Below are 22,375 nucleotides of genomic sequence, written 5' to 3'. Positions count from 1 at the left end.
CCACAATAGTTTTGTTAAAGACTCACAATAACCTGCCAATCTGCTTTGGTTAAGGAACAGCTATTAAATCACCAAGAGATTCTGGGTGTGCACAGCATCATTTATTTTCTTCAATAATTAGCCATTTGTCTTCCCTCAGGAAATTTAAAGTTTAATAACCTGGACCCATTTCAGTTATTGCCCACCATATATTGTCTTTTCTTTTATCACCACCGACAGCAAGTTTATTTTCTTTCATTCAAAACCATATCTTGCGGTCAAGCTGTCTTTGATTAGCTTCAATCCAGCTCAGATCTTAACTAAAATTCAAAACATTCCTTTCACTGTGAATGAACATTTTAAAATAGTGTACTCACCCCCCCCCCACATAAATGTATACTTGACCAAGCTCTTAAGTTCTTTACTCTCTACTCGATATACAAATTTGTTCCATTCACATCAGGCATTAGTTCACGAGCTAATGTTAAAAAACCTTCACAATGATGCATACGTTTTGCATTTAACAGTCACAGCACAAGGTGCTTTAATGATGTTTATGTAGAGCAACTTTAACCGCCAAGAACATCCTCCCACCTTTCTATCCAGTATGCCTTTAAACGAGATACTTGTCAAAATGCATCCCCACTGCTTACTTGATGCACCCACCATCTGAACAATCACAGCTTCTGCATTTCCCCATAAAATATCCACCCACGCTGAAGCAATATGTTCTGTCATTGAAAACCCTGATACCATTGTGTGCCAATCTAGACTCTGAAAAGTCGAGGTAGTGCTCCTGACAGGATATGACTTCCTCCCCGCTCTCTTCCAAAGAATAGTAAGTCATCATAGCATTTGCCAAATCACACCTTGAAATTTACCCCAGTTCCACTGGTACTTTCCTTGTTCTATTGCTCTCACTTCCTTAAAAATCATAGAGTCATAGAACACTGCAACCCAGGAACAGGCCCCTTGGCCCATGTAGTCTGTGCTGAACCATTAATCTGCCTGGTAGTCCCATCGATCTGCACCCAGACCAGAGCCCTCAATACCCCTCCCATCCATGTACCTATACAAGTAGCTCTTAAGTGTTGAAATCGACATTGCATCCACCACTTCCGCACCCAGCTCGTTCCACACTCCCACCACCCTCTGAGTGAAGAAGTTCCCCTTCATGTTACCCTTAAACATTTCTCTGTTCAACCTTGTGACCTCTGGTTGTAGTCTCACCCAAGCTCAGTGGGGGAAAAAAAGTCTGCTTGCACTTACCCTATCTGTACCCCTCATAATTTTGTATATATTTATCAAATCCCAACCAGTTCGACCTTTCCCTCCAACTCAGATCTTCAAGGGCCAGCAACATCCTTGTAAGTGTTCTGTGAACTCTTTCAACCTTGTTGACATCTTTCTTGTAGGTAGGTGACCAAAACTAGGCACAATACTCCAAATTAAGCCTCAACATCAACATCTTATGCAATTTCAACATAACATCCCAACTCCTGTAATCAATACATTGATTTATGAAGGCCAATGTGCCAAAAGCTTTCTTTACAACCCTATCTGCTTGTGATGCCACTTTCAATGAAATATGGACCTGTATTCCCAGATCCCCTTGTTCTACCGCATTCCTCGGTACCCTAGGACTTACTGTGCAAGAAACCTGGCACCTGGTTGGTTCTGCCAAAGTACAACCCTGCACACTTGTCAGCATTAAATTCCATCTGCCATTTTCAGCTGGTCCAGAATCCTGCTGCAAGCTTTGATGGTCTTCCCAGCTGTCCACTACACCCCCAATCTTGGTGTCATCCACAAATCTGCTGATCCAGTTTACCACATTATCATCCAGATCATTGATATAGATTACAAACAACAATGCATTGATCCCTGCAGCACACCACTAGTCACAAGCCTCCAGTCTGAGAGGCGACCATTTACACCACTCTGTGGCTGCTCCCACAAAGCTAGTGTCCAGTCAAATTTACTATCTTATCTTGAATGCCAAGCAATTGAACCTTCTTGACCAACATCCCATGCGGGACCCTGTCAAATGCCTTGCCTTCAACATCCACTGCCTTGCCTTCACCATCTTTCCTGATAAATTCCTCAAAAAGCTACTAGATTGGTTAGACATGACTTGCCATGCACAAAGTCATTTGACTATCCCTAATCAGACCCTATCTATCCAAATACTTGCATACATATCTGGTTGCTTAGTAAACCTTCCAATAACTTTGCCACTACTGATGTCAGGCTCACTGGCCTATATTTTACTGGCTTATTCTTAGAGTCTTTCTTAAACAATGGAACAGTAGCCATCCTCCAATCCTCTGGCATCTCATTGTGGCTGTCTGTTTTAAATAGCTCGGCTAGGGCCCCTGCAATTTCCGCACTAGCCTCCTACAGGGTCTGAGGGATCACACTGTCAGACCCAAGGGATTTATCCACCTTAATCTGCCTCAAGACAGTAAACACCACCTCCTCTGTAATCTTGAAACTTAATGGAACTGCGATCACTAGATGCAAAGTTCTGTCACCTGCCCTGTCTCATTCCCTAGTGCGAGATCGAGTACCACATTCTCTCTAGTTGGGACTTGTAGGTACTGATTAAGGAAACTTTCCTGAACATATTTCACAAACTTTCCAACTCAGCCCCTTTACAGTTTGGGATACCCAGTCCATAAGTGGAAAGTTAAAATCACCTACTATCACAACCTTATGCTTCTTGCAACTGTCTACAATCTCTTTACAAAATTGCTCCTCCAAATCCTGCATACTGTTGGATGGTCTATAATACAATTCCATTAATGTAGTCATACCTTTCTTATTCCCTGTTCTAGCCATTAGGTTTCACAAGCTCCCCATTCTTTCTTGACTGAGCTAGGCTGTAACATTTTCCCTGACAAGTAATCCCACCCCTCCCCTCCCCCTTTAATCCCTCCTTCTCTATCATGTCTAAACAACAGAACCCTGGGACATTGCTAGTCTTACAGCCAAGTCTCATTAGTGGCTACAATGTCATAATTTCACAGGCTGATCCATGCCCTTCTGAGCTACAGAGCCAGACTCAGTGCCAGAGATCTGACCGCTGTGGTTTTCCTCTGCTAGCTCATTCCCCACCCCCCCCCCCACCAAAAACAGCATCAAACGGGTATACCTGTTGCAAGTCAAATGGTCACAGGTTACTCTACATTGCCTGCATATCCCCTTTCCCCTGCCTGATGGTGACCCAATTACCTGTGTCCCACGCCTAGGGTGTAACCAGGTCCCAGTCTGTCATGTCTATCACCTCCAAATGATCCGCAGCTAGCTCTTTAACAGTCTGTTAGGAGCTGCCGGTGGATGCATTTCTCGCAAGTCGTGTTGCCCGGGATACTGGAGATCTCTCTGCCTTCCCACCTTCTGCAAGGGGAATATTTCTGTATCCTGCCTGGCATCCCCACTTCTTTAAATGAGCAATAAGAAAGAATAAAGAATGAAATAAAATCTATGTATAGCGTACACCTCTCCTAAGCCTCGATGAGCCAAAATCATGTCTCCCCACACTAACACTGGTCCACTCACACAATGGCAACTCCACTTGAACCTAACTTCTTTTTATTGGTCCTTGCTGAGTGCCAAATTATGCACAATCCAATGTCTCCTTGTGAACTGTGGCACACAGAAAGTGCCGGCTGCCCCTGCTCACTTCTTTTAAACTCTCTCTTCCTCAACACAATCTGGTGTCTCCTCAGGATTGTGGTGTGCGAAAGGTGCTGATTGCCCCCGCTCGCTTCTTTTAAACTCTCCCTCTAAGAAATCGGGTGTCTCCTTGCGACTGTGGCATGCAAAAGTGCAAACTGCCCCTGCTTGCTTCAATGATTCATTGATTTTGGATCATTAAATTCCCTCTGCACTGAGCAGCCATGTCAAATCCACTGCATGGAAATCCTTGCTCTGTAACAATATTACTATCAATTTTAATAAAGCTGGATATGTGTGAATACCTGCAGCATCTGGTGACCCTGTGATCTCCATTTCTGAGGCCAGCATCAGGACATCTTTCAAGAGAGTGAACCCCCACAAGGCATCAGCCCTGATGGTGTACCTGGTAGGGCTCTGACACCTTCAGTCTCACACTGCTACAGTTAGAGTTTCCCACCTGCTTCAAAAGGGCAACTATCACCCTACAAGAGCAGGGTGAGCTGCTTCAATGACTATCACCCAGTGGCACTCACATCTACTGTGATGAAGTGTTTTGAGAGGTTGGTCATTGCTAGAACCAACTTCTGACGAAGCAACAACCTGAACTCACTGCAATTTGCCCATCACCACAATAGGTCTACTGCGGATGGAATCTTACTGTCTCTCCACTCAGGCTTTGATCACCTGGACAATAGTAATACCCATGTCAGGCTGCTGTTTATTGACTATAGCTCAACATTCAACACAATCATACCCTCACTTCGAATCAACAAGCTCTGTACCTCCCTCTGCAAATGGATCCTTGACTTCCTCACAGGGAAACCACAGTCAGTGCAGATCGGAAATACAGTAACATCTCCTCCTTGCTGACAGTCAACACTGGCACACCTCAGGGATGCATGCTTAGCCTACTGCTCTGCTCTCTCTACATCCATGATTGTGTGGCTGAGCTCAAACAACATCTACAAATATGCCGATGACACAACTATTGGCAGAATTTCAGATGGTGACGAGAAGGTGTAGGAGTGAGAAAGATCAGCTAGTTGAGTGGTGCTGCAGCCACAACCTTGCACTCAATGTCAGTAAGACCAAGGAATTGATTGTGGACTTCAGAAAAGGGAAGACATACCGGTCCTCATCAAGGGATCAGAAGTGGAAAGAGTGCAGAGTCTTAAGTTCCTGGTTATCAAATTCTGAGGATCTACCCTGGGCCCCAATTACAAACGAGGCACAACAGCAGCTATATTTCATTAAAAGTTTGAGTAGAATTGGCATGATACCAAAGATACTCTCAAATTTCTACAGATGTACTGTGGAGAGCATTTTAAGTGGTTCCATCACCATCTGGTATGGTGGGGCCGCTGTACAGGATCAGAAAAAGCTGCAGGAAATTGTAAACTCAGCCAGCTTTATCATGAGCACAAGCCTCCCCAGCATCCAGGACACCTTCAAAAGGTAATGCCTAAAAAAAAGGCAGCATCCATCATTAAGGACCCCCCATTACCAGGACCTACCCTGTTCTCACTGCTATCATCAAGGAGGGAGTAGCGGGTACAGGTGCATGAAGACACACACTCAATGTTTCAGGAACAGCTTCTTCCCCTCTGCCAACAAATTTAAGAATGAGCAATGAGCCCATGAATACAACCTCAATATTTTCCCACTCTCTTCTTGCACGACTTAACTAAAACTTACTTTTTAAAATATAAATTTCTGATTGTAATTTATAGTCTATATTAGTATATATTGCATTGCACTGCTGCTGCAAAACAATTTTATCATAGCCGGTGATGTTAATCCTGATATGACAATATTGGTTCATTACAGCTCCCTGAAAAAGCCACTTAATTGAGGTTGAAAAGCAAGCACTGCTTTTGCACTGACATCCACAAAGCAGGAAAAGAAAAAGCCTCCGTCCCTATTAGCTCCCAGAAAATTTCAAAGCTCGGATCATCATCTTTCATCCCCAGTACAAACTTGAGACCAGACCTCCAATTACAATTCACGTCTAACCACCATTCGGCAGTTCTGACAGATATTCTGGTTTCTGATTCTTCATCCATTTTCTACACCTTACGCCACTTTCCAGTGGCCCCCTGCCATCAATTTAGTGAAGCATGCCTTCCTTTGCATTATCCCATCACTAAGATAACAGCATACTTCCCTTGGGGCCCACTTTTAATATCACCTCTTTCACTGAACCTTTGATCATGTACTAATCTACCTTAGTACATCTTCTCCCCCAAGATGTGTACATATAAAAATAAACATCATTTCTGGCCATCTGGTTTCATTGCTGGTAGTGCCAATTCCAGAATGCACCATATAATGATATGACAACATTTAATAGTTATTAATCTTATGCACCAATTTGCAAATCTGCTGAGAACCACTTTAAACCCAAAATGAGATTATGAAACAACTGAAAACAAACATCTAGATCCCTTTTAGTATTTGGGTACTTTATCCGGTACACAGCTCGAATTTCTTATTACTTTTCTCAGAGGTGACAGCAACTCAATTTATCCATGTTGGTTCTGGTGTTTTCCCTTGCTGCTCAGTGCTGGTTCCCCAGAACGGAACCAATTCAACATTAAAATAACTTAGTGACAATCAAGGTGGCACTGGTGAACCATGGTGACGGTCTGAGGGCTGCGGAGAATACTTCTAGATATACCTTTCGAGTTACTCTCACTACAATCTGCAGCATGTAATTTCCCTTTAAACAATGTACTTTTAAAACAATTTAATGATCTACAGATTTCATGATCTTCTGAAGGACTCGGCAGACCAAGCAGACGCGGCACCTTTAAATGGAAATGGCCGGAAGCGAGGCAGGAGGGGAGGACTCCAAGCTTGGCTGAAACGCAGAAGGATGAGGTACCCTCTACCCAGCATCTTGTTAGCAAATGTGCAGTTGCTGGAGAACAAAATTGAGGAGATGAGAGCAAGGTTGCTGTATCGGAGAGAAATGAGGGATTGTTGTATTCTATGTCTGAGTGAGACTCGGCTCTCTCAGGGCACGCCAGCTACAGCAGTCAGACCACACGGCTTCTCAATTTACCTGATGGTTCAAATTGCTGATTTGGAAAAGGCAAAAGGTGGAGGTGCGTTTTTCATGATAAACTCTCGGTAGTATTTCTGATCTGACAGTTTTATCAAACTCGTTTGTCCCCCCCACCCCAACCCTGCATACCCAATGATCAAATTCCATCCACCCATTTCACCCAGGGACTTCTCCTCCATAATCCTGACCGCAGGTTGCACACCACCAACAGCCGACTATAATCAAGTGCTCGAGATATTGCACGATCCCATCTCCAAACAAGAAGCAGTTCATCCCAATGCATTTCAAATCATAATCAGGGACTTCAACCTGGCTTGTTTTAAGAAAACCCTGCCCAATTACCATTAGTATATAACGTGTAGCACCAGAGGCCTAACATACTAGACCACAGTTTTATTAGGATAAGGGATGCCTACCATACCATGTCCAGACTGCATTTCAGGAAATCTGATCACTTGGCTGTTTTTCTCCTACCTGCACACAGGCAGAGGCTAAAGAGCAAAGCTCCAAAGATTGGGATAACAAAGAGGTGGTCGCAGGAGGCAGAGGAGTGGCTACGGGATAACTTTGAGTTGGTGGACTGGGCCTGGTTCAAGGACTCATTTATGGATGTGAATGAATATGCCATGGACTTGCTTAAAACAGTTGTAGACAAGTGTGTCACCGTAAAATCATTCAGTTTTCCCCAATCAGAAGCCCTGGATGAACCACGAGATCCATAATCTGCTATTGGTCAGACCAGACACATTCAAGTCCAGTCTGGTGACCAAGGAAGTTACAAGGGGTTCATGTATGATCTCTGGAAAGCCATCTCACAGGTGCAGTGGCAATTCCAGACTAAACTGGAGTCAACAAAGGATACTCAACAGTTGTGCCAGGGCTTGAATACCATCAACTCTTATAAAGTTAAATTGAGTAACATAGGCGACAGCAGGGCTGTGCTCCCAGATGAGCTCAATGCCTTCTATGCTCACTTTGACTGTCAAAACACAGAGGAACCATCACAAACTCCCACAGCCCCCGATGATCCTGTGGTTTCGGTTTCTGACACCGATGTGCGAATAGCCCTCAGGAGGGTGAGCCAACAAAAAGCATCAGCCCAGACATGGTACCTGGCCAAATACTAAAGATCTGTGCTGATCAACTGGCTGGACTGTTCACCGATATCTTCTCACTATGGCAGCCTGAGGCACCCACCTGCTTCAATTTTACCAGTGCCTAAGAAGAATGTGGTGACCTGCCTCAGTGACTATCATCCTGTAGTATTTATATCCACAGTGACGAAGTGCTTTGAGAAATTGGTGATGAAACATCAACCCCTGCTTGAGAAGCAACTTGGATCCGCTCCAATTTGCCTCCCAGAGCATCAGGTCCACAGCTGATGTCTTCACATTGGCTCTTTGCTCAACACTGGAACATATGGACAGCAAAGACACTTACATCAGGATGCTCTTTATCAACTACAGCTCAGCGTTCAATACCATCATCCCCTCAAAACTAATCAATAAGCTTCAAGGCCTTGGCCTCAATACCCCCTTGTGCAATTGGATCCTCAATTTCCTCACTTGCAGGACCCCAGTCAATTCAGATTGGCAAGAACATCCCCTTCAAGATCTCCATCGACACAGTTGCACCACAAGTCTTTGTGCTCATCCACCTGCTCTAGTCAGTTTACACCTATGACTCTGTCTAAGCACAGCTCCAATGCCACATTCAAAATTGTTGATGACATCACTGTTAAAGGCCAAATCAAAGGAGGTGATGAATCAGCATATAGGAGGGAGACTGAAAATCTGGCTGAGTGGTTCCAAATTAACAACATCTTACTCAATATCAGCAAGGCCAAGGAGCTGGCTATTGACTTAGGAGAGGGAAACCAAAGGTCCATGAGCCAATCCTCATTGAAGGATGAGAGGTGGAGAGGGTCAGCAAAATCCTCGGTGTTATTATTGCAGAGGCTCAGCACATAAGTGCAATTACGAAGAAAGCATGGCAGCACATCTTCCTTAGGAGTTTGCGAAAATTCAGCATGACATCTAAAACTTTGACAAACTTGTATGGATGTGTAGTGAATAGTATATTGACTGGCTGTATCACAGCCTGGTATGGAAACATACTGTCCTTGAATAGAAAATCCTGCAAAAAGCAGTGGACACAGCCCAGTCCATCACAGGAAAAGCCCTATCCACCACTGAGCACATCCACACAATGTGCCATTGTACAAAAGCAACATCGATCATCAGAGACCCCCACCTCCCAGGACATGCTCTTTTCTTGCTGCTGTCATCGGGAAGGTGGTACAGGAGCCTTAAAACTCACACCATCAGGTTCAGGGACAGTTATTACCCTCAACAATCAGGCTCTTGAAATAATATTCCCACAACCTATAGTCTCACTTTCAAAGACTCTTCATCTCATGTTCTCCATTTATTGCTTATTTGTTTATAATTATTACTTTTTTTGTATTTATAGTTTATTGTGCTTTGCCCACTGGTTGAACACTCAAGTTGATGCAGTCATTCTTTGATTCTGTTATGGTTATTATTCTATAGTTTTATTGAGTATACCCATAAGACAATGATATCAAGGTTGTATATGGTGACATATACACTTTAATAATAAATTTACTTTGAACTTTAAAGGCAAATCTTTTGGATTTGTCCTTTCTACAAATTTGGAGGGTGGGGAGTTGGAAGAGGAGGGTGGGAGAGCATAATCTCATGTATTTTTGTTGTTTCCATGCTAACATGTGTATGAAACAGATTCTCCTCCCCAGCTCCCAACAAGAAATTCCATTACAATAACCTCCAAGTCAAAAAGCACCAGAAGTTCAACTGAACAGTCCAAACAGTATTTATGCTAATGAAGAGTTTTGGACATCAAATTTATCTCCATATAACACCCCTCTAGATGACAGCTGAAAAAAATTAATCCATGTTGTTCTGAAGTGCACCTGTTGCTGGACGCTCAAAACAACATTTTTTTTTGACAGCAGTGGTCTGATTTTAAGGGAATCTCCAAAAGCAAATCCATGTCAAGTGCTGGGACTTCAACTTACATAGGTTTTTTTTACTCAATATCTTGCTTGTTTTTTTTTTAAATAATGAACCATTCACCTCCTAAACTACAATTCCCCTTTCAAAAAACTGAAGCTTCACTCCCAGACGTACTTGCTACTTTCCTGAGTGCATCTGCAGTGGCAGAATTGGAATGCAAGGGGACCAGTCAATGACACTGATGCCACAGACACTAAAGGAAAATTAAGCCTCAGGCTCATGACCAGATCATACTGTTCTGCGCAAAGTGGTGAAATTTCTGGGTCTGTATGTGTTTTATTTCAAGATAAAGTTTCGTATTTTGAATTATTTATTCTTTCAACCCTTTCATCTCCAAACATGTGTTTTGTTTAATTTATAGCAATGAAGCTATTGAAGTTTCTTCCAATAAAACATCTGGAAAACTAAAGATAGTATCTTCAATTCCTGCTACAGACACCATTCCTGGCAAAAATCATGGATGAAAAGGACTTTACAAACTCAGTACACATTTTAGCTAGGGATAATTATTAGAGCACATATCTTCTCCATCACCAGGATGGGTTATATATCCTTTACATGACCTGATTCATCTCCTCCCTCAATCAATTTTTTGCCCAGAGAGGGGAAAAAATCGCTTCCGTGCCTTTTACCTTTGGCTAGGTATTTCCATACTTTGCAGGGCAGCCTCCATAAACTAACTTATCCAAAACTCTTGCTTGTTTGAGTTCTGTGCACTCAAAACCCCTGTGCTCTGGTTATGCTAATTCAAGCAAAGATCCTCACCATCCAGTCTCTGCCATCTCCTCCCAGCTACGATTGAGCAGGAGGTACAGAAACCACATAGGCACGTTCATCCCTTCAATCTTTTGGTTCGTGAACCAACTGGCATAACCCATAATTTGGCAATAGCGTCCACGTTACACTGAAAATGGGTTTAATTTTTTGCTCTAGTTGTGTTCTTTTTTTTGTAAAAAGTGTCCGATTTGTATTGTGAATGCTACAAGTTTTTCGTTGCACCTGTGCATAAGATTATGAACTTAACAACGCTCTGATATTTTGTAATGTTGGTTGTTTTTTGAAATCCCTACAAGATCGCGGTCATCGCAATCACAGTGATCTCCCACGATCTGGAAACGCATTTTTGCTGCCCTAATGTGACCATAGCTGCTGTATATGTCTTTAGCTATCAAGACATTCATTTGTGTAACTCCCACCCCGAAACTCCCCTCCTTCCTTCCGTTCTAATTTCTTTCAATGTCGTATTAATCTTTGATAACGAGCGCTTTAGGACGATTTACTGCAAGGGCGCTAAACATAAATTAAGGTTGCTGGTAGTCAGTCGTAAAGCCTCGTAGTGTCCAACTCCTCTCCGGTAGTTTCCAATGGATAGAGAGAATCGCGAATGAAGGAAGGATGTGCTTTGAAAACCATTGCATAAATATAATGCGAGCTCACCACTGGACATGCTTAAAGTCGATGTAATGTCAACCTGAATAGGTTGTAGCGTCTTCGAGTTGCAGGAAGCACCGCAATGGGACTAACCCATGTGCAAATCAGATGTTCGAGCTTAATTACCATTTCTTAAAAAATAAGTGCCTCCCCACTTGTTTGCTGTTATTCCTCTGGACGACTGAAGGAAAATGTTTCACTGCAAAAGTAAACACGACTTTGAAGTAATGTCAACAAACTCACCCGGCTTGTCACAGACTGAGACACATGACTCAGTGGTACAGACATCCAAACATTTCGCCTGATCAATTTTATAGAAGTCCTAGTAAGGTGGAGCTACTATTAGAGCCGTACACGTTGCCGACCATCCGCAATCTCTCTCTCTCTCTCTGGAACTCCTTGCTCGCGTTGTGGGCACTGAGCTGAGCTGTCAATCAGCCGCGCTGTATGTCGTAGTCAAATTCAACGCAAGCAAACTACACATCGCGGAGGAAGCGAGCCTTTGCCAGCAACCGCAGCCCATGCCGTCCGGAGCCTTTTCCAGCAGCACCCGCTGACTGGGTCTGCTCGCCGCTTCATACAGGAATTGAGAGTCCTACTGGGAAAGAAGGATCGGCGAAAGAACCGCATTGGTGTAGAGCGAGCACGATTACTTACCTATTTATGTTTGGTCACGCCCCTGGACGGTTCCATTTTGAGCCTTGGAGGACCAGCAGGGAAAAAAAATCGAGAGAAAGAAAGAGAGCTCTTAGATAATAGAAAAGCATGAACATGTAGTGAGAGGTGAAGGAGGATGAAGTGGGCAAGATCAGCGGTTAAAGTGATGTCAGATTAAAAACCTAAATCAGGTATACAAGAATGCTCTTAAAGGCTTTTGCATAGTGTTGCGCATATTTCGAATAGCAATATTTGGGCGTATGTTTGCATTGAACGAAGGTTGCAGCAAGCTGGCTTTGCTCCGATTGCATACGAGTCTCCAGCCTCGGCTGGCTTTTGTTTGTGTTTTTTTGTCGTGCACTGCCGTCAGATCGCAGCCCCCGCCTTGTTTTTGTTGGTGCTTCCTTATATTTTTATTTCCTTATTTCCTCCCCCCTCCCACCCCCACCCCCCTTTTCAGTGGTTGCTCGGGCTACGCGGCGACTTTGTACGTCGGTTATTTTTTTGTATTGATCGGGATTATTGCATGGTCAATGTTGGGACGGTTTGCTTTTCTTTAAGATCGTGCCTAGGCCTGAATTGTAACTGTACATTTTTGTCTGCATTGCAAGGGATACAAAGGCTCTCGGCCTTGTACTGTTTGATGTACAGTAATTACAGATGAGCAAGAGTGACGAATTTTAGTGACCCAACAAAGCTTTAGCGCACTGTTTGGCTCTTTATTTATATATTTATTTTAGGGAGGGTGTGCATGCTCATCCGCCTGCAATTGTATTCATTAAAATAATATTTTAGAACTCTTGCATCGTTAGCTCTTTGTAGTTAAAATGCCAGTACTGCTGATCGTGTGCGATATAATTTCATTGCAAAGGCTTTCTACGGCCTTTGGGTTTTCACTACTGATGTTTACCGGTTTCAGAAACTTTTAAGAGTCGAGATAGAAACCGGAATCTTAGCTTTCTATTGGCAGTTTTAGCCTGGACTTTTTATTGTCTACGTAGCATGCAAGCACAAGTTTGTATTCTTCAGTCAGGCTCAACTTCTGCAAAAGTACTTTCTCCTCTAAAAATATACTAGATTGTAAATATTAACCTTTACTTCAGAAGTAAATTTTTTAAAAGCTGTGATATATTAAAATATTCCTTTTTTTTACCCAATAGTTTAATGATACAAAATTAATATCCAAAGGAGTACTGTCCTCCCAGGTGAGAAGATGATTACAAATGTTGATTGGCCTCAATTCTGCTTTTGAACAATTAAAATAGCATTAAAAGTAGGTATGCATTATCCAAATAACAGAGGAAGCTCCATTAGGTATAATCATTTATAAACGTTGTCATTTTTTTCCATTTCCTGGAAAACCTCAGTATTTCTCATTTGTTCTGCTCAGGTGTGAACTGATCTTTTCTCCAAAATCCAACATGTGTCCAGTTTTTCTTTGTTCAGGGAAGGTGGAGGCTAGAGGAATGACTTATTATTTAGCAAGGATAAGGAGGGGGTGAGAAGGGGAAACATTAATCAGATAGATGTTATACTTCTGTATGTATGTTAAAAATTAATAATTTGAAAGCAACTTAAGATATTTTCTCTTAAGTTTTTAACTTGTGGCAAATGTTGGGTCTGCATTTGTGCAATAACGTTTGGACTATTGACCTTTTGCAGTAGGACGAAATTGTTTTTGAAGTTACAGTGCGTATCCATTGTTTCTCTGAAACTCCCCCTGTGGAATTAATGTAAGGTTAGTTGTATAGCACTGGAAATGCTCATTTGTATGAATTGATCATTTGAAACAAAGAATCTCTGTGCATACCCTGATGTGAAACAGGAATTCAAGAGAGATGGTCTTGGAGATTTTACATTCTTGAAATGGACTGCTGAGTAACTCCAACAATCAGTTTGATAAACTTGATGTAAGGTGGCTGGTAATATACTCATCATCTGAATAAGAGATGTGTAGAACTAAACCTTGCAATCTAAGTTTGTGGTTTGACATATGTCCAAGGGAGTAATTTTGCTAAAGGTGTCATGTTCTGTTCCAATAATTCAGCTAAATGGTTAGAGTTCCATGGTTTTATCTATTGTGTCGGGAGCAGTGTGTCAATATCAACTCCTTCAACCAACACCAGTTGATCATATGAACTAGTCAGACATATAATTTGATGCTGTGTTTCTCAATGCCAAAACATTTTTTGAGCATAAGGTGCACATTAAATTTAGATTTGTACTTAATTGCTCATACTGGGTGTTTTTATGTTCAAATTGTGCAATCAAATCACAAGCTGAAAAACTCACCATTTTAAACATGGTACATCTCTTGTTTTTTGTGGGCTAAATGTTTGTTCGATGGGCAGATTTGATGGTAATTCTCACAGTGTAATGTGAGAATTAAAAATGACAGTGTGCTTGGTGGATGATTACTTAGAAGTCTGTGCTGTATTCCGTATGACTTTTCAATTCAACTTTAATGTCTGTTTATTGATTGCACAATAAACAGCAGAACTACCATAATGCATTCTGTTTGATTTTACAACTTGGATATGTTTACTTAACCTACTTACCACTTAGAATTTTATTTGAGAAATGTCCCTTTCCACAACTGTCAAATAAAACCATTGTTGGTATAATATGTTGTATTCCTTATATTGCAATTGCTTTTGGTTTAAAAAGAAATGAACTGGCAGAGGAATGTGTAGCTTCTAGGTTCTCACATGCTGTAAATTTGTGGGGAAATATCTCAATAGTTATCAAGAAAGCATTTGGCAGCTTTAAAAAAAAACTTTTCCCTATAAATTTTATCCATTTAATATTTGAAGACAGAAAGGCAGTTTTCTTTTGTATTTTTCTATTATAATCTTTAATAGTGACACATGAATTATCTGCTCAAGAGATATAAATCAACAGAGGGAACAAATCAATGTTCCTTATCTAACAAATAATGAACTTAAAGCTTTTCACGCTGATACCTATCAAGGATTATTTGCTGCTGGTGTGAGTTTTGTGCATAGAATATCTTTCTGATATTGGAATATGCTCCATCTTCCACCTCTGTTCTGATTTTGCTTTTACTTATCCATTGCTAAATTTTCTCTTTTCAGTTTAAGGCTTTATAAGTTTTTTTAAAAAGAAGATGTGTGTCTAATTATTTTCACTATCGATATTCTGAATATTAAAATCCCATTCTAACTAAACAGTTAAATATTTCTATATATATTTTAGATGAGTACACAAAACATCTGTGAAGCAAGAAAAAGGATCCAGAACTTTGATATCATTCTGCTTTCATGATCAAGTGTTAAGGGCTGTGTTACTAACTTCATAACAAATAATTTAGGGTCTGCATTCTACAGAATACCTTCCCTCCCCTCTCCAAACCTCCTACACCACCACCTATTCCTTTTTTAAAGAACATGACAGCACAGTTTTTTTCTCTTTAAGTTTATTTAATTGTGAAAAGCTTGATTTTGGTGGTGGATGCCTGATAACTTAATGTATAAATCAGAATACTCAGAGAAGCATGGTATTTTCTCCAAATTTCTACATGTAATGCTTAGCGTCATAGTCTTCTGTTGATAAGATCCATCAATTTCATGAACAACATTACTGATGTTGCTTTTGTAAATGTACTGTTGGATATCCCTTTAAAGTTTCATCTCTTTTAGAATTCCTTATAATTACTCAATCAGGCTTTTTTTTGTTTCTTATTCAAGTTTCTGAATGCTTTTAAAACTCTTGAATTTTTTTAAAGTCCTGTATCACTGTGTGTATAAAGGCTTGTTAATTATTTACCCAGCTAATAGGTGTGTTCCTAATTGATAATTAAGGTAAACAAATTTTGTATTCTACTGTCTTTTTAAATTTTTTTGTGTAATTCCCATTTTGTTGACAACAGTATCGAAGTCTAGTTTTGCCTTTGCTTGGGGAGATTTGAAGTCTAGTCTTGCTTTTGCTTGGGGAGATTTTATATCACTCTGCTAAAGTTCAGGCAGTACATGAAAGAGAGGCTCGGTAGGCAGAGTTACCCAAGAGGTCACGTGAGATTTGATCAGAGAATCAGCAGCTGGTTGGGGAAACAAAAGAAATGAGGCCCCAAAATTGTGTGTGTGAGACCTTTGTACGTTTTTGAACAAACATTAAGAGTCTTGGGCATGTGCAGACTCCAGCAACGTTTTTGCATGAGGCTGTGTAGCTTGAGCGTATTCAGGAAAGTGTGAGATGGATACTTACAAATATTTACTCATTTGCTCAAATAGCTTTTGTCATGTTTTTGCTTCACTTCTACTAGTTGTACATTTCTTATTGTTAGAATTGATGTTGATAAACTAGTTTACTGTAACTCTCATGAGAAGAGTACCAACATTATGCAGGGTTGCCTTCCTACAAAACGGTCCAGATTGTGATTTTTCCATTACAGAGGGCTGCATAGCTGCATCACCCGTGTGTGCATCAGGAAATGAAAGTTTAAAAAAAACAAAATTCGTGTTTCTTTATTTACACTTTTTTTAAGAACGTAAATTCTGTGAGAGTGAATTATATTCTATAGCTAAAATTTTTGTGTAGTAATTTGTGAATTCTGTAAGGCCGAATTTCCATTACCTGTGCAGGCATAATACAGAGGTTACCTGTACTTACAGTAATGAATTTAGTTGATATATCTACTTGAAATGTTTACGATGTTGGTGATAACAGTACACTGAAGTGCACAGTTGTTCAGGCATTGTTCCTTAAATATTGGGACTTTTTTTTCTCTTGAGCGGACTAATTACTACCAAAGTTAGTTAGACTTGTGTGGCATATTTATGTCCTTGTAGTTTGCCTTACAAAAACTCTAGAATTTGGACCCTAATAATGTAGCATTAAGGGTTACTGAGTCCTTAATTTCCAGACAGATGCCAAATACATTGAAAAGTAAAGGAAGGAAGGATTGGGTGGAAAAGACAAAAGTTTTACTTTTTAACCTCTAGTTAGTGTAAAAACTGGAAGGAATAAGACTCCCCATTCATAACAGTTATTTTTTTCTGATTCAGACATTGAGAGTTAATAATTACACATTAATGGAGCATAAAGCCTGTAATAGACAAGAGTTAACTGTCTGTGGTGTGCTTGCATCTGTAAATGAATAAAAGTGGTAAATGGATGGAGATAAAAGATTGTGGAACTAGTTATGGTACACAGATACAGAGGAAAGAGAAAAGAATTGCAATACTGAGTGACTCTTGTATAACCAACACAGCATAATGGGCCAAGTAACTTTTATATTTGTGATGAAGTTTGCGCTGTCAATAGAGCATATGGGATGATTTTACAGTATAGACACAGTTTTAGATTACATTAGTTGTATGAAATGGAATGTGAAAGGACACAAACATGCATATGCAATAGGTCTATGGACAAAGAGTGATGAAGTTAAATTACTCAAGGAACTAACATAAACAGTGTCAAATGCCACCCCCCCCCATAAACAGTGAGATTCTACTTTACTGTATAACATCGTAAGTAGCTTCATGTTTTTCTGTACAGCAAGGAATAGGATTTCAGTTTTGTTAAGAAAACTCAAGAGTCAGAGGCATATCTCCACAGGCTTTGGACTTCTTGGTCTCAGGATCAGCGTGATTCTCACTGACATGTGTCATGAAATGTGTTGTTTTGTGGCAGCAGTACAGTGCAATATACAATATATACTATACATTACTACTAGAAATGTATATACTCTGCTTACTGAAGTTGTTTATAAAGTTCCATTAGACTTGCTGTTATTTTGACACAAAGTTGTTATCCATTAATCTTGTTGGTGGCCTACACGTTCCTACTGAAAAGCCTGCTAAAATTAGGTTTTGCTGGAATGTTGTATAAAATCAATCTGACACAATGGAGAAGGCTTTCTGATCTTTCATGCCTTCATATTTCATGTAATTTAGTACTTTGACAAAGGGAAGAAAATTCTGCTAGTAGATCTGACCTACAGCATCCTGTATGCCTTGAAATATCTGGTTTGATACATGAAGTTTTATGAGTAGACACTCTGTATCTACCACACCTGTCAGGAAATTACAGAGTAGAGGCAATAATTTATTAAGCGGGTGGGCAGTAATAAATTTTAAACTTACAGCATCTTGTAAGAAAGTTATAAAAGCCTCCTGACATTCTGTGAAATGATGTGAATTTCATATATAGCTTTGAATGACAGGATTGTTTAAAGCAGAGGTTTTTAATTTTTAGGTCGCTGCTCTCTGCTTCAAAGGGATTTGAACTTTCTTGCATACCCTTCCCCATTCTTCTCCTCTTACAGTCATAAAAGCCTTTTTTAAATAATTACTGTATATCCTGTTTCTAATTTTACCACTACACCCATTTTGAAAGCTTAGAGTTTAGAGTTAATTCTTTGCTCTTAATTCCGAGAAGGGATTTCTTTGTCAAAAAGATAGGACAATTCTTTCATCTATCTCTACACCTTTCACCTCTTCCCTTAGACCCCCGAATCTATGCTGTCCCATCTCTACCCCTGAAACTTTGTGTCTATTAATATTCTCTATTTTCTTCTCAGGTTCTGTCCAAACACCTTTCTTCAGATGAATTTTCTCACAGAACTCCATTCTCAGTCCTTTGAATCCATTTCCACTGGGCACTGGCCATCCATTTTCATGCTAATTCCTTTGTTATCTGGTATTCTAAATGTTGTACCTAAATGGCTAACGATTTTCTCACTTTCAACCATATCCTTTTCAAAATAACGCTCAACTGCTCATTCTCTTTATTGTATGTGGATTCTAACACAAGCCACCAGACTCCCTTCCCTATCACTTTCTTGTTTTGTCCAGTTCAATCGGAATGTTCTTGGCCTCAGCAATTAAGTTGCAACCAGAAGTAGGTTGCCTTCTGATTGTCACTCCATTATCTCAAAATGTTTGCAAACCTCAGCAGCCTACATTTCTCCTTTGAAAAGAGTGCTATTTCCATCCCAAAACACCTTTCTATTCTGCCTTTACCTAACTGTTACAGATGTCATTGTCTCAGGATCAGAATCAGGATAATATCTCTGTCACATATGACTTGAGTTTTTTAATGCTGCAGCCCCAGTACACTGCAAAGAGATAAAAATGCACGTCCCCTCCGTACATTTATCGCTACTAGATTTTCCATTCCTAATCTTGTTCCCAATTACAAGTATAACTGAAAACCATCTAAACTCTGTTTCTTCTCAATATGTCTTCCTATGGATTTCTTTCTTTACTCAATGCTCATCCAACTTTCTAATCCTACTTTCAACTACCCAGACGCGAAGTACCATTTTTCTATATCATTACATCTGTCATCTTTCTTCGCCATTTACTGCTCTTTTTTTTTATAGAGTCATAGAATTGCCTCGCAAAGAAACAGTCCCCTTGGCTCATCACAACCATGTCGACCTTTTGCTCCTGTACACTAATCCCATTTTCCCAGAAGGTCTATATCCTTCTATGTAAGTGCCCGTCTAAATGTCTCTGTCATTGAAGTGCAGTGATTGTACCTGACTTCTCCTCCTCCTCTGGTGGAAAGTTACAGAGTAGGGGTTAGTGCAAAGCTATTACACCTCGACGTCCCGGAGTTCAGAGTTCAATTCCTGTGCTATTCGATAGGGAGTCTGTGTGTGTCCTCCCCATGGAGCACATGGGCTTTCCCCGGGACTCTGATTTCCTCCCACAGTCCTAGGACGCACCGGGTAAATTAATTGGTCATTGCAAATTGTCCCATGATTAGGTTAAGGTTAATTGGGCTTGGCGGGGATGTTGGGCTGGTTTGGCTGGAAGGGCCGGAAGGACCAGCAGGACCAGCTTCGTGCTTGTAATGTTAATTAAATAAATAAAAACTATTCTCTGTTTTTGTTCTCAAAAAAACTTACTCAAATCCTTTTTAAAATTCATTCTCATCACTTTCCATAAAGTATAGTAGCAGAATTAGGCCACTGGTCCACTGAGTCTACTGCGCCATTCCATCGGGGCTGATTTATTGTCTCTCTCAGGCCCGTTCTCCGGCCTTCTCCCTGCAACCTTTGACATCCTTACTAATCAAGAACATATCAACCCCTACTTTGAATATACCCCATGATTTGGCACCCAGAGCTGTCTGTAGCAGTGAATTCCACATACTCACTACCTTGCTAAATAAATTCCTCCTCATTTCTATTCTATTCTGAGTCTATGCCCTTTGACCCTAGATGTTCCCATCATAGGAATCATCCTCTCCATGTCCACTCGTTCCCAGCCTTTCAATATTTGGCAGGTTTCAATGAGATATCTCCCCCCCCCCCCCACCCCACCATTCTTCCAGACTCCAGCAAGTACCGGCCCAGAGCCATTAAGCACTCTTCATACATGACACCTATCATTCCCATGGACCTCCTGTGGACCCTCTCCAATTCCAGCACATCCTTTCTTAGATAAGGTGCCCAAAACCACTCACAACACTCCAAGTGTGGTCTGGCCAATGCTCTGTAGAGCCACAGCATCACATCCTTGCTTTTATATTCTATTTCTCTCAAAATTAATGCTGACATTGCATTTGCCTTCCTTGCCATCGACTCAACCTACAAGTTAACCTTTAGGAAATCCATTAATAGAATATTCACAAAGACCATCATATGTAAATCCCAAAGAAATCTAATCTTGCTTAAAGCAAAAATGGCCAGTTCATAGCTGAGCCTAGGCAGTCAACCTTGCAGACTCGGCACAGACCGAACTACAGCTCATGCGTGCAAATTAAAATGTTCAATTTTTTAATGCCTTAGTGGGTAAAATCATTTTATGAAGGTGCTTAATAACTGAGTCAAATTGCTATTATTTGCATCTGATAACATGTGCTTCAAAAAGATGTGAAGAATCTCAAAGGCTTCCTGGTTGATACCACTTGTAATCCATGATATAAAGTCACTACCAGTTTGTTCTTCCACCCCATGCTTGAGTGTTTTTTTAAAAATTTGACTCAAGTTCAAAATCCTGTTTGTTATCACTGACATAGGTCATGAAGTTGGTTGTTATGTGGTAGCAGTACATTGAAAAACAAAGAATTACAACAAGTTACAAAATAAATAAATAATGCAAAAGAGAAATAACAAGATATTGTTCATGGACCATTCAGAAATCTGATGGAGGAAAGCTGTTATTAAAGCATTCAATGTGGGTCCTCAGGCACCTGTCCATCCTCCCTGATGGTCATAATGCAAAGAGAGCATATCCAAAATGGTGAAGGGCTTTAATGATGAATGTCACCTTATTGAGGCATTGCCACTTGAAGATATCCTCAATGATGAGGAAGATTGTGCCCAGGATGAAGCTGGTTATGTCTATAACCCTCTGCAGTCTCTTTTGATCCTGTGCATTGGAGCTTTCATACCAGGTGGTGATGTAAATCCAGCAGAATGCTCTCCACCATATATCTGTAGAAATTTGAAAAAAACCTTTGGTGATGCACCAAATCTCCTTAAACTCCTAATGAAGGAAAGTTGCTGGCCGGGCCTCCTTCATGAGTGTGTCAATGTGCTGACCCCAAAGTGGTCTCTCCAAGGTGTTGATGTTCAGATGCTGCTCACCATTTCCACCGCTCTCTTCAATGAGAACTGTTGTGTCCTCTCGACTTCCCCTTCCTGAAGTCCACAATCAGTTTTTGTTTTGCTAATGCTGAGCGTGAGATTGCTGTTGCAACACCTCTCAGCTAGTATGATACCATGTTAAGAATCAATTTAAAAAAAAATTGATGATTCACCAAATAGAAATAGTCAATTTACAATGTAATACAAATGACCTGAGATAAAACCAACCTTTGCTGTCTTCTTTTTGATATCCATTCTATGAGAAAAAGATCCTGGCTGTCTGTCCTATCTATGCCTCTTACAATTCTGTATACAACATTCAAAGTAAATTTATTTTCGAAGTACATATATGTCACCATATACTGAAAATGAATCCTGGCGATTCATTTCCTTGCAGGAACAAAGAAATACAACAGAATCAATGAAAAACTACACACAAAGACTGACAAACAATATGCAAAAGAAGACAAGCTGTGCAAATACAAAAAAAAAATAAATTATACTGAGAACGCAAGTTGTAGAGTCCTTGAAAGTGAGAACATAGATTGCGGAGGTGACGTAGACAATGTTGAAGTGAGGGATGTTATCCACACTGCTCAGGAGACTAATGGTTACCCTTCAGTGTTTGTTCCAGGGAAAATAAACCCAGTCTATCCAATCCTTTCCCATAACTCAAGTCCTCCAATCCAGGTAACATCTCGATGAATCCCCTCTCACTCTTTCCCAAGCCACAACAGTGTTGACCAATATTTACACAAGATGTGGTTTAACTAGTGTTTTGTAAAGTTGAAGCTAGAGAAAGTCAAATTTCTTAGACTATTCCAGTGGCACACATCTTTTTTAAAATCAATTATGGCTTGTGTTGCGTGTTTTCGGCAGTGAAGAAGCAATACTGGAACCAATTACTTCCTTTACTGAAGGATGTGTACTGAACTACTTTAT

The 22,375-nt window shown here is 40.5% G+C and overlaps 1 protein-coding gene across 4 annotated transcripts in view; it reads left to right on the top strand.

Annotated features, from left to right (window-relative positions):
- The window catches only part of rnf44 (ring finger protein 44), a 157,734-nt gene that overhangs the window by 58,127 nt on the left and 77,232 nt on the right, over positions 1–22,375 (top strand). The window contains exon 1 of one of the 4 annotated variants that reach the window (XM_072263781.1): positions 6,516–6,540. The exons of 2 other annotated variants lie outside the window; for them this stretch is intronic. The gene's annotated coding sequence lies outside the window, so the exon portion shown is untranslated. Of the gene's footprint in view, positions 1–6,515; positions 6,541–11,672; positions 12,063–22,375 lie in introns of those variants that run through there. One more of the 4 variants, XM_072263778.1, reaches the window with a different exon arrangement.

This window comes from Mobula birostris, chromosome 7 (assembly GCF_030028105.1).
Source record: "Mobula birostris isolate sMobBir1 chromosome 7, sMobBir1.hap1, whole genome shotgun sequence".
Classification (NCBI taxonomy): Eukaryota; Metazoa; Chordata; class Chondrichthyes; order Myliobatiformes; family Myliobatidae; genus Mobula; species Mobula birostris.
This window is presented reverse-complemented; position numbering and strand designations above follow the sequence as displayed.